At 33.7% G+C, this 12,832-nt stretch overlaps 1 pseudogene; it reads right to left on the reverse strand.

The window, feature by feature from the left end:
- Positions 1–168: 168 nt before the first annotated feature.
- Positions 169–7,138, reverse strand: LOC134256988 (zinc finger protein 862-like; annotated as a pseudogene).
- Between the last annotated feature and the right edge of the window lie 5,694 nt (positions 7,139–12,832).

Consider the following 12,832-nt stretch of genomic DNA (forward strand, 5'->3'; position numbering starts at 1 on the left):
TCTTTTTTTTTAAAGGGTATTTGATTGTGAACATCCTTAAAAAAAATATCCCTAAGTAATATTCAAATGAAATTAAAATAAAAATTACACATGTTAAATTGACTACACACAGCATGTATATATGTAATATCAACATAACAAACTTGAATATTCAAAAACGCTGTGTACCTGTTCCAGATGAAGAACAATGCCATCATAGCCAGTGATCACATGCTTCAAAGCCCTCTCAGTATGGGGTAACCACCTTGTTCCACCTACACGGGTTGGGACCAACATTTTTCCCAATGGAATCAAATGCTATCTTAAGATTTGCTCTGCTCAGTGAACTGTATCTAAATGCAAAAAATAAATCCATTAGTTTATTTAATTTCATCTCCCTCATATAATAATTGTTTAATGTGGACTACTTTCTAAAACAAATTTTTAAAAAAAAAAACCTTGTACTTACTTGTAGAACAGATACAAATTTAGAAGAAGGAGTTCACACTTCTTATGTATTGGAATATCTTTGATGCCATCTTTGTACGCCAATTCAAACCTGAAAAAATTAGGCAGCATAGCATTTTAATTTGGATCTTATAACTAAAGAATTTACATTCATATCATTATGTCAATGTTAATGAGTAAAAACATAAGATTTGTAAAATCACCTGTGTGCTGAGCAGTGTATCCCCTTAAGAAAAGGCCTGTTCGTCATGTCGCTGATCATCTTGACAACGCCCCCTTTTTTACCCACCATAACCGAAGCTCCGTCAGTGCTCATGGCGACCACCTTGGAACGCCAAAGGGGTCCAAATCTTGTATCCAATAAGCCTGAAATGGCTCTTGAAATCCCCTCGGCGTCAGCTTTGCTAACATGTTTTAGTCCAGCAAAGTATGTGAACACCTGAAGATAGTATACTTTTATTTATTATATATAAAGATATTTTTTCATATATTCTTAATATATATATAATATATCATTATGACATACCTCACAGTTCACAGATGCTTTAATATATCGATTTCGGTTTCCTTAGAAGAGGTATCAGTAGATCCATCCGATATAATTGAAAGGAATGAAGCATGTTCAACTTTCTCTTTCTGTAGATCTCTATGCACATCAGCTATATATGACACAAACTGCTGGCAATACTTATCGGTTAGATAAGTATTGCCAATCTGCAAACCTTTTGCTTTATCTAACATGCAGAGTGTTACATAGTCAGTGAATGGTCTTCCTGATTTCGCAATACAGTGTGCATATCTGAATAAAAATGTTAACTTCTCCACAGCAGCCTAGTTTATCATCACAAGGGCTTTGGGGAAACCGTTGATTCTGCTAAGGGTTCCTTCGAGGCATGTTCCCTTGCAAGGCTTCTAGTATGCACGTCCGACAGTTCGTGTTTTTTAATGACATTAATCTTAAAATTTTTGGTACCTGTTACAGTACCCGCATCGTTATTCTTTACAATTCTATCGTGTTCTATCGTGCGTGTATCCTATCGTATCGTGCGTGTATCCTATCGTATCGTGCGTGTATCCCTATCGTATCCTATCGTATCGTGCTTTCCGTTTATCAGGTTTTGCGTTTTCTATCGTGTTTTCCGTTGATCGTGTTTTGCGTTTATCGTGTAGATCGTTTATCAGGTTCTATCGTGTATCGTGTTTTGCGTTTATCGTGTATATTCGGAAACCCTCGCTTTTTATCTTTACTATGTAAAGAAACTTCTGAGCTATTCCGAATTTCTTTTTCGTTTTGTTAATAAAAATAAGATTAATTCAACCGAAAAGAGAAAATCAAGATTTATCCCTTTCTTTTTCATCAATATAAGAAATATTAAAGCGTAGAAGGAAAAAATAATTAATCGCGTATTTCATGAATAAATAAATTGATTTATTAATAAATAAATAATTAAATAAATAAAATAATTATATCATGGTAAAGCAGAGAGTAATTGTAAAATTTAAACAGTAACTCTTTTTTTCGGAAATGAAATTATAAGTGATCGATCAACTGGTCTATTTCTTTAAAAAATAATTTATCGAATTGTATGATTAATTTTGTCAAAATTAAATACTATTAATATGATTTTCTCAAATGAATCGGAGTTACCGGAGAAAGATTTTTGGTAAGCTACGATGTTCGCGTAGACAAAAAGCAAATAAATTAATAATAAGCAGGATATTGAAATGTATCTTTTTTTCACGCAATATTCTATTTTTCCTTGTTTATCGTCTGATAACGTTAGAAATATGTTTACGCGTCTGACCTGCATGTATGCACAATTATTTAAAGTCTTGATGTTACAAATATCATATAAAACTAGTGCTAATTGTAACGGGGACCGTTACAGATGTTCCCCAAACGCTCCCCATGTCCCTTATCGTGCCTTATTCCTCTAAGACCTTTTATAAATATGCTAAGTATCCCAAGATTTCATTTAAGAATATAAAAGTTACAATGATATCAACTATCAACGATATATTGTTTAACGTTTTGCATGCGCGCACACGTACATGTACATGCATATGCAAGATGGCATGTTGATTAAGTGATTAACATATCTTTCTATCCCGCAAATCAAAGAAAAAAATACATACATAAATTTACCATTTCTCAAGCATATGTCATATTTTTAATATATCAATTCACATTTTATTTCTCTACTTATTTAAACCTCGGGCTCAAAGTTGGTTTTATTCCGACGACAAGGCAGGGTTAAAGTCGACTAAGGCTATCACGCCAATACCTAACCAATCAAAATGAACTTATTCAATAGTAGTTCCATACATGGAAAAGGGATTTTCTTTTCTGTTCAGAATTTTTTTAATATTTCCTCTCAGGCCATTTTGACAACTCTGATACCTGTGCCTGGTAAATTTTATATACTTTGTAAATAAATATATAAAGGTTTTTTGAGCGGAACTATTCATTTTTTCCAATGCATAGGGGGCTACTCTCTGGGTTTTACAAGAGATGTTTAAAAAGACATTCGTGTCAGCTAATGTGACCTATATTGTTTAACACCTTCTTATTAATATTTTTTTCATGAATGCAAATATCTGATTATTTTACGAAGGAGCGTACATGTATATTGATTTTTTAATATACCTAAAATCGCTATTTCTGGGGATTGCGTAATTCTAAAAAAAATTCAAATAAATTTCAAAGGTAAATTAAACAAAGGATGCTTGGTATTAAAATATTATTTCAAATCAGTAGAATCGAATGCTATTAACGACATCTGAATAAATAGGCTATAAAAGGCTTATATGCCAACTTTGGTCATCTGCACTTTAATTTTAAACACGACAGGATTTGTAATTTTTTCTGTATAAATTAATAATTTCTATATACTTTGGAAACTCAAAATGAAATATTTTAATACACTTTCCTCGAACTCTTTTCTACAGTTTTCCTGAAATTTTATGTGGGTCCGAGGTGTTATTTGAGTTTAACAGTGATTCTCTACGTTGCCATTAATTTGATTTGTTTGTGTGTGTGTGTGTGTGGGGTGGGGGGTATTTTTATTCTTAACCTATTTAACGTTGGAGTTGAATCTTGTATCTTATTCCAAGAACTTAAGATTGATTGTGACATTTGGATGAAAGGTCAAGGTCATTAAAAACCACCACCTCTTTAACTTCTAACTGTCAACCGAAATAAACTCTAAAAGGTGTTTCTAGATACATGTACATGTACTTCATGTTTCTTTTTACCCTTGGGTCAAGGACAAAGGTTAAGGTCGATTTCAAGTTCATAGGTCAAGGTGATTTGGTAAATAGTTAATATCAACATTTTATTCAGGTTACCAGTGACCTTGACCTAAGTTTCAAGGTCAAGGGTAAAAAGATCTGCATGCTGCAGCATGTTACATGTCTTGACATTTAGAAGTTCTTAATTCTGCATGAACATCAAACACTCAAATATACTGTCTTTTAATACATTGTGTGCGGTCGCATGTGCATGCACGTCCATGTATTTACTTTTGATAGTAGTATAATGTAGGCAATCATTATATCTATTCATATTTGAAATTTCACCCTGTATTATTGAGAACCAAGAAAGTTGTAGGCATTTAAAGTTTTAGCCAATCAGATTGCAGCACACGTGCATGTGCGTGCGTTCATGATTATTCTTATATATCATGCTGTAGATCTTCATAATGTAAGACTATGTTCAAAATTTCAAAGGATTTTGTCAGAAAACAAAATAGATATTTAGACTTTAAGTTTCAGCCAATCGCAGCGAAGGGCACCTGCATGCGCGTGAGATCTTGCTATTTTGACCATGTCATCATGTCTATACTACTATTATATCCTTATATTATGAGTTTCAAAGCATTTCATCCAATATTTAAAAAGTTACGGCTAAATCTATTATATTGATCATTTCACGTGTTACACGTGCGCGCACCTGCACGCACGTGCGCGCAAAATGACCTTCGTTCCGCACATCTACATAACATACCTAGTGACCCTAAAAAGGTTTCACCTAGATCGGATGAGTAGTTTACGAGAACACTCGCGGACAAAAAAGTACCGGAGAACAAAGAAAAAATTCAGAAAAAGTAAAAACAATATGTTCCCAAACTTCGTTTGGGGAACATAATAAGACACTGATCCAGATGATTTTAACAACGATTTTGGCCGTATACGTTCAAATTTTAAATTTATTTTTTACAGCTAATTATAAATCCCTTGACATATGTCTAAATTAATAAAAGAAATCAAAATTATAAAATATAATCAATGAAAATATTCTACCCAATTTATCACACCATGGCTGTTACTATAAAATAGAAGATTTTCATTAATTTTATCTGACATTAGATAACATAAAAATAATATATACATGTACAGGGGAAAACATGAAGTTTTTTCACAGCTTACCTTTTCGGCGTGGAAATAAACTCAAAATATAATCCATCGGGATGCCAAAAATCAAAATAAATCAAAGACCTTTCCTTACAAGAAAACTGACACGTATGTGTAGCTCTCTAATTAGCAACACTGTCTTCCTGTGCGATCAACCGCCCCCTCCCCCTTCTCCCCTAACTGACACCACGGCCCGTGTGTGTGTGATCACCGTCAACATACCTGTACTGATTTCTCACCTGGGGTCAATTAGTAACCTCGAATACTACCTGGTTCTAGTGAAACGCATCTACTTATTTTCGGGATTTTGTTGCTAACTTGTTTGAACAATTTTATCAAAGATATATTTCAAAATACATTAAATAATTGTACGATTTATGGATTAAAAAATCATCTTGAATGTTAAATAAAAATTCAAATAAATCAATTTAATGAAATGAAGTCCCTAAACTCACTCCGTTTATTCTTTTTCATTTCGTACAATGTTTCCATTATGTTCATGTAAATAAGTCTTTTAATAAACATAAAAAATACACTGCACTTATGGTACGTGCACTGTCGGGTCATCGGGTTTTCTACGTAAAACGGACAAAATTAATTCTAGGAAACAATTTCATTGATCGTAGAAACGGATGAAGTAGTTCTAACATTCTAAACTATGAAAATTAGCCCGCAATATTTTTTTAACGGTATCTTACTATAAAAATAAAACAAAAGGAGTCGTCTGATCCGCCGTGACCATGCAAGACTAATAAATACACCGAATCAATTTATAGTATTAATCGATTTTATTCCATACGTATATAACTTTATTTAAGAATTCAATATTATATTTGGCTATTTGGTTAGATCTTGTTTATCTAATTTTAAATTGGCTGCGGACTTTCAAAATACCGCTCTTCGAATATGCCTAATATGAGATTACGGGGTCAGTGTAAAATGATTTTTAAGGTTTAATAATTCATTTGCCGAATTTAACCTATTTTTCGTTATTATTAGAACCAGTACACACAGAATTTAATAGCAATAATTTATAATTATTTAGTCGGAAAAGTCGCATTTCACTCTTTTAATATTTGTTAATTAATTTTTGTTTTGTATTGTAAAGAAGAAAGTATTTAACCATTCAATGTTCGTTAATAAATACGAGGTTTTAAGTATCTGTAATGTAAAATGTTTACATTTACATGAGTCAGAGCTTAGCGTAAACGTACATGTGCAGTTGTAGCAGATTCAAATTCTCATGACACAGTTTACATGTATTAATGCAGAGCGCCATTATTTTAATAATTATTTAGATTTCTATTCAGAAAATTTTATTTTCTTGAACTTTTTCGTTCTTGATAGATCTATCATGTTAAATTTATTAATTTTGTTAAAGCCGTTTTCTTTAAACCTTTCTTTCGGCCAGTCTTCTACTTGTATTATTTTCTAAGATATTAATATTTAATTGCGATTTTGGATACATCGCAGATAATAAGCCTTAGACAATAAATACAAATACATGTATTTAATTAATTGCGTAAATTTCTTCCGTGAAATAACTTGGTACTTGTAGATAAATTTATTAGATAGAAAATTAAAATGTATATTTTTCATAAATAATAAATCTGTTTATAGAGTTTCAAAATTCACACACTTAGAAGAAATAAAAAAAAAATACAGTCTCCATTTCATAAAAATCCATTTAATCACTGTCAATTTTTTATATATATATGAATAAACAACTTTTGTAAAATTAATACAGAGATCTCAGGTTCTTTTTATAATAATTAAATGTACTTTATAGTTTAGATTTGAAGACTGCGAGTATTTAAATTAAAATATGATTTAATTTAAATAATCTTTAATCTTTAAATTTAATTCAAAATAATCTTTTCGTCTTTTCAAAAAAAGTTCCGCATTTTGAAACAATCCTATCAGGTTTTGCGTTTATCCTATCGTGTAGATCGTTTATCAGGTCTATCGTGTTTTCCGTTTATCGTGTTTTGCGTGTATCGTGTTTTACGTTTATCGTGTTTTGCGTTTATCCTATCGTGCGTGTATCCTGTCCTATCGTGCGTGTATCCTGTCGTATCGTGCGTGTATCCTATCGTATCGTGCGTGTATCCTATCGTATCGTGTATCCTGTAAAGAATAACGATGCGGGTACTGTACAAAACTTCCAGGCGTCCCAGTTTGATATTTTGTGCACACATTGCATGTCATAATATCTTTGTCTGGATCATGCACTAACCATGGGAACGTGGACTGCCATGCCTTTTGGAATGAGCGGCATCTTTTTTCAGCCTCGTACTTTTGCTGCACTTCTTTTTTTTCTTCGGTTATTTTGCTTTTTTCTTGGGGGGAGATTGAACACCCAACCAATTTCGTAGCATTCTGTTGGAATAAGAGCACCAAATCCCCGGATGCACACATGGCTTTGTTAAACAGAATACTGAATGGGTAGGCGTTACGCCATTGGCTGAAATCAGGTATTTAATTGTTTTCATTTTAAAGTAAAATTAATGACCTTTGAAATAAATGATGGGATGAGGGAATATTACAGAAACTATAGAAATACCAGGGAAGATTTTAGGAGTGGGGGTTGATTTTTTATGTCGCGTGTTATTTACTGCGAATCTCTATAAGTTGAAAATAACTGCAATTTTGACCTATAAATGCAATGGGACCATATTTTTTTTCAGTATTTTTTGTTAGGGCTTAGAACAAAGTTTGAAATGATGCTAAAGATTTTTCTGAAATTGTCATAGTAAAGTACTGAGAGGGCCTAAGGTTTGTATGGAGTTCTATGGGAAAATAATTAGTGGTCTTTTCCCTATGTTATTTTAAGTTCAATATCCGGTAATACATTTTTCAACAAGTCGTACGAAAATTATTTCGCTTCATACAAGTATGAGTTACTTAGAGTAAAATACTTATTTTCTGTTGTCAATTACATCGAGATTGAAAACAAACAGGGAACAATTGTCATTATTAATGTAATTTCTATTATTAAAGCTTAAAATTTAAGTGGACCGACGGTCCACCTGGGTTCTGTGCATTGGTGGACCTTCTAAAAATTTGGTGGACTCGGGCCGCCGGTCTACCGTTAGTGTCGAACCCTGAAAAATCATTTACTTTTGTAAGTTTCGTTTGATGGCTTCCCATTTCGATCTTACCTTAAACTATTTTTCTGTTAGATATAAAACAATAATTTTTAATGACGCAAAATGAAAACAAAATAAAATTAAATTTCAATACTTGTTCAAGAAAAATTGGTCAAACTGAGCTACTCCACTTTCACATTTCTTGTTGAATATATAATAATAAATTTAGGCTCTCTAATCAGTAGTAGTGCATAACTGCTTATAATGTGGATATTCTTTGTTGTTTAATAAGTGTGCTGCAAGCGTTTGATTATGATGATCCAGAGATTTTGGCTGTCTTGAACAGCAGACAATAGTTAACATGGCAAACACTGACGACAGATGATGGCATTTTAATCAATATTAATCAACAAAATATTTTTCGGCATTTTTATAAGACGTTGAAATCTGTTGATAAGTAAAAAAAAAAGTAAAATATATTTTTTTACTTATCAATAAGATACATACATATTTATAAACCAAGACCCAAGAATCTGTGAATTTTGATACCCCCCTCCCCCCAAAAAAAAAATCTATTATCAGTAAAATGTGCATTTTCGCTGCTTTTTCTTTCACGAAAATTAAATAAGAGTATCATACATAAAAAATATAACAGTTTAATTGTTTTCACAAAAAAATTGATTAATAAAATTATTATTTAATTTTTCAAGTTTGTACAAAAACAAGGTAGAGACGTACATGTACATCTACTTCATGCGGGATTTTGAACCAAGTGTTTCTTCCTTCTATAAGCCTACAGACTGTAAGTAGAAACAGTAATATATATTTTCTGTCGGTAGTGGTAACAGTCACTATAAATTCAATATAATTCCCAGCGAATGCACAGGATTTAGTATTATATTATAATGCAACTCGATAAGATATGCATCTTTCACCGGTCGAAAAATTTCGCAAGATTGCATCATATAAATACTTGTAAGTATAACCACTACTTACGTTTATGATTTCCCCTAAAAAAAAGGATTCTGTACTTTTCTGAGAATTGAAAATAAATAAATTAACAACTTTGGGGAAAGATAGAATAATACATGCGAATAATTTGCATGAGTTTTATTAACTGTGGTATGTCAAGTCTTCTTCTCACCCTTAGTAAAGAAAAGGTCAAACATTATGACATTCTTACTATGACATCACAATTACTTTTGTTTATTTAAGAGACAGAGCAGTACTGTAATATTGTGCTGAAATGGTGAGTAAATCAAGACTTTTAATTTTTTTTCTTCTCGGCGATGACTGGACTTTGTGAATATAACCACATACTTTATACACGTGTACTTAAGAAAATAAAAGAAAATGTGATGTTGCATATAAAAAGTTTTTTCAGTCATAAGACGTGTGCAAGATTCGGAATGGCAATGCTCAGAATGTGTAAGACTCAATTTTAAAATGGGGATTTAGAAAGCGGTCCCGGATAAAATACAACTGTACGGACTTTGGGTCACTTAAAACTTAATCAAATGATATTTTTAAAAAATACATGTACTTAAGTAGTCTTAGTACATGTATTTTAATTTATTTCGACATTTTAACGCTTTTTAGATGAAATTTTATATCATTTGAACGACATGTCTCACAAAAATGTTATGGAGGGTTGGGATATACGTGTGCCTCGTTGGTATCGTAATCACAGGCCTTTAGATTGCTTGAAAAAAATTGAGGTGTTGAAAACAAAAATAAAGGTATGGAATGTGACATTCTCTAGCAATATTAAGAACAGTAACTCATATACTGGTGTTATTTGTAAATGTTAAAATAGAGTTATCTTCCTTGTTATTCATGATGATGCTGCACGTGTTGTAATAAACTAGTTCTCATCGCCATCTTGAGTCTGTTTGTGCTACATGGTGTCAGAAGAAAAAAAATCTTGAAATGGCACAATCGGTTACCGCCGCCACCCGGACTTAACTTTACTTGAAGCTTAGCGGAGAACTGGAGAAGATTCGAGAAGCAGTACGATGTTTACGCTGTAGCGAGCGGTGTCGCAAGCAAAGGAGACAAAGTCCTGGGGATGACCCTACTCCACGTGTTGGAACCGGACGCCATCGATGTTTATAACACATTCACGTGGACGGGAGACGACGATAAAACTAAAGTAGCAGATATCAAAAAGAAATTTAAGGAATATTGCAATCCTAGGAAAAATGTAACCTATGAGAGACACAGTTTTAATACTCGAAATCAAAAGGAGAAGAACCGGTCGACGCATTTGTGACTGAACTCAAACAAAAGGCAAGTGTATGTGAATTTGGTGAACTGAGAGATTCTTTAATAAGAGATCGAATCGTTTGTGGAATTCGAAGTAATACTGTGCGTGCCAGATTGCTACGAGAACGAGAACTCACACTGCAGAGTGCCATAGACATTTGTAGGGCAGCGGAAGTTCACGCAGCTCCGAGAAAGGACAAAGTTTTAGAAGAACTACAGAGGATGGAATCTATGTTCACGCAGACAGAGACAAGAAACAGAGATACAAACAGAAGGATGCGCAACCCCAACATAAAGGTCAGTGTAAATACTGTGGATTAGATCATCCTAAGGGGCCAGATCATTGTCCAGCTTACGGAAAATCATGTAATAAGTGTAATCAGAAGAACCATTTCGCAGTCCTGTGCAAGGCTAAGATGCGGACACATCCTGTTAAACACAGAAACCCGAGGAAAGCAAAAGTTCATCATATTGAAGAGAGCCGCGAAGACTCAGATGATGACTTTTTCATGTATTCAATTGACACACACAAGGATGATGATTGGACAGTGAAGCTACTAGTCAATGATGCAAAACCCATTAACTTTATCAAAGTACTCAGAAGTACAGAGAGCCGGGCTCATTTACAGAGTAAAATGGATTTCTTACATGAATCACGTTTATATTCTGATGAAAAATTATTTTAAAACTATCAATATAAATGATAAGACACTGACAGTGAGTTTTTCAATCCTATTATCATTTTACTAACAGCTTGACAGTTTGTTTGATAGGGCGTGCTAAAATTTTGTATGCTGATTATCATTTTGCTCATCGATTGGATGTTTGATTTCAATGGAATCAATACTAATTTGCATATGAAACTCAGAATACAACAATACCCTGATAATACTGGCCAATCAGAGTGAATGATTGTTTACCAGTGCGGCATTTATACTCACCAGCAACATGTGGTCAGTCAAAGCCCGTTTTCTGTCCTCTAAAAAAGTATTATATTTGTTGTGATTTGACAGGATGGGGTTTTTATATACGTATAAGAGAATTTAAAGAATACTAGTAGAATTAGTTAGGCTATCCTGCTAGTGCTGTACTATGTAGCTATCAATATCATCATTATAGATTGTAAAACTTGCTTTTTCCGTCCACATGTAATTGTTGTTTACTGCATACTCATTCAATACGATTGGTCAGTATTATCAGTGGTATTGTTGGGTTCTGTGTTCCATATGCAAAGTATTGTTGATTCCATTGAAATCAAACATCCAATCGATGAATAAAATGATGATCAGCATACAAAAGTTTAGCACGCCCTATCAAGTAAACTGTCACGCTGTTTGTAAAACGATAATAATACCACGGTCCGATTTTGTCAGAATCAGAATAAATGTGGTACCGCAGCTGAATGTAAACAAACAGGCCAGTCTGGTTCCCTCTCCTGCTTTACCTCGTATGTGTAGAGAACTACGGTAACACTGATTATCAAAAATCCTTACGCTAATGAACTATGTTCTTTGACTTTTGAAGTTTTCAAAGTCATTACTACTAATGTTTATTTTATATAGATAAAACTTCGTTTTATTTTTGTTGCTTTATTTAGCGTTTGTATTATCTCAAAAACGGTTGAGAGTAAGAGCTATATTTTTGCACGTAACTTTAAAATGGCGACTATGGGGTCAACATCCTGCCTTGAACAGGATCACATAAGCCGGCAATTGCTCTTTGAGCAATAAGCCCGGCTAAAAATTGATACTGAACCCCAGTGCAACGTCATGAGTCTTAAAGCGTGCGAGTATGCCAACACTGACACAACAGCTGATGCGTAGCAACAGTAAATTAGTTTCCTACTCTGGACATGCCGTGAAAGCCTGTGGAAAAGTACACACGTCAGTGAGACACAAGGACCAGTATTTTCTTCTGGATATACAGATTGTTGATGATGACGTCCAACCTGTTCTTGGACTCAAGTAAAATTGACTTGAATTTGGTGAATCGTGTGACCGAGGAGAGTTCATGGTTCACCACATTTAATACACCCTTTGGAAGATTTAAGTTCGAGAGACTTCCGTTTGGAATATCGTCAGCGCCGGAAGTGTTTCAGAGGGCCATGTCTCATGTATTTGAAAATCAGCTTTGTGAAGTGATTGCAGATGACATTTTGATGAGAGCAGATAGTAAACAGGAACACTTGGAAAAACTGAGTCAAATACTGAAGAGAGCTGAGGATGTCGGATTACGCTTCAACAAGGACAAGTACAAAGTAAACAAATCAGAAGTTGAATATGTAGGACATGTTTTCAGTTCAGATGGTGTGAAGCCCAGTGGTGAAAAAATCAAAGCAATTCTAGCAATTCCAGCACCAGAAAACAAGAAGGAACTACAGCGATTCATGGGAATGATCAATTACTTAGGAAAGTTTATTCCAAACTTGTCTACCAGGAATCAATCACTCAGACAGTTGCTAGAATCCGACGTCGCATGGCACTGGAATGAAGAACAGGAAAAAGCCTTTAATGATCTAAAAGGAGCAATAACGTCCACGCCGACATTGAAATATTTCGACGTTAATGAGGATGTCAAACTTTCCGTCGATGCCTCGTCATATGGACTTGGTGCGTGCA

Source organism: Saccostrea cucullata, unplaced genomic scaffold, assembly GCF_032062105.1.
Source record: "Saccostrea cucullata isolate Sc308-1 unplaced genomic scaffold, CSIRO_AGI_Scuc_v1 ctg23882, whole genome shotgun sequence".
NCBI lineage: Eukaryota > Metazoa > Mollusca > Bivalvia > Ostreida > Ostreidae > Saccostrea > Saccostrea cuccullata.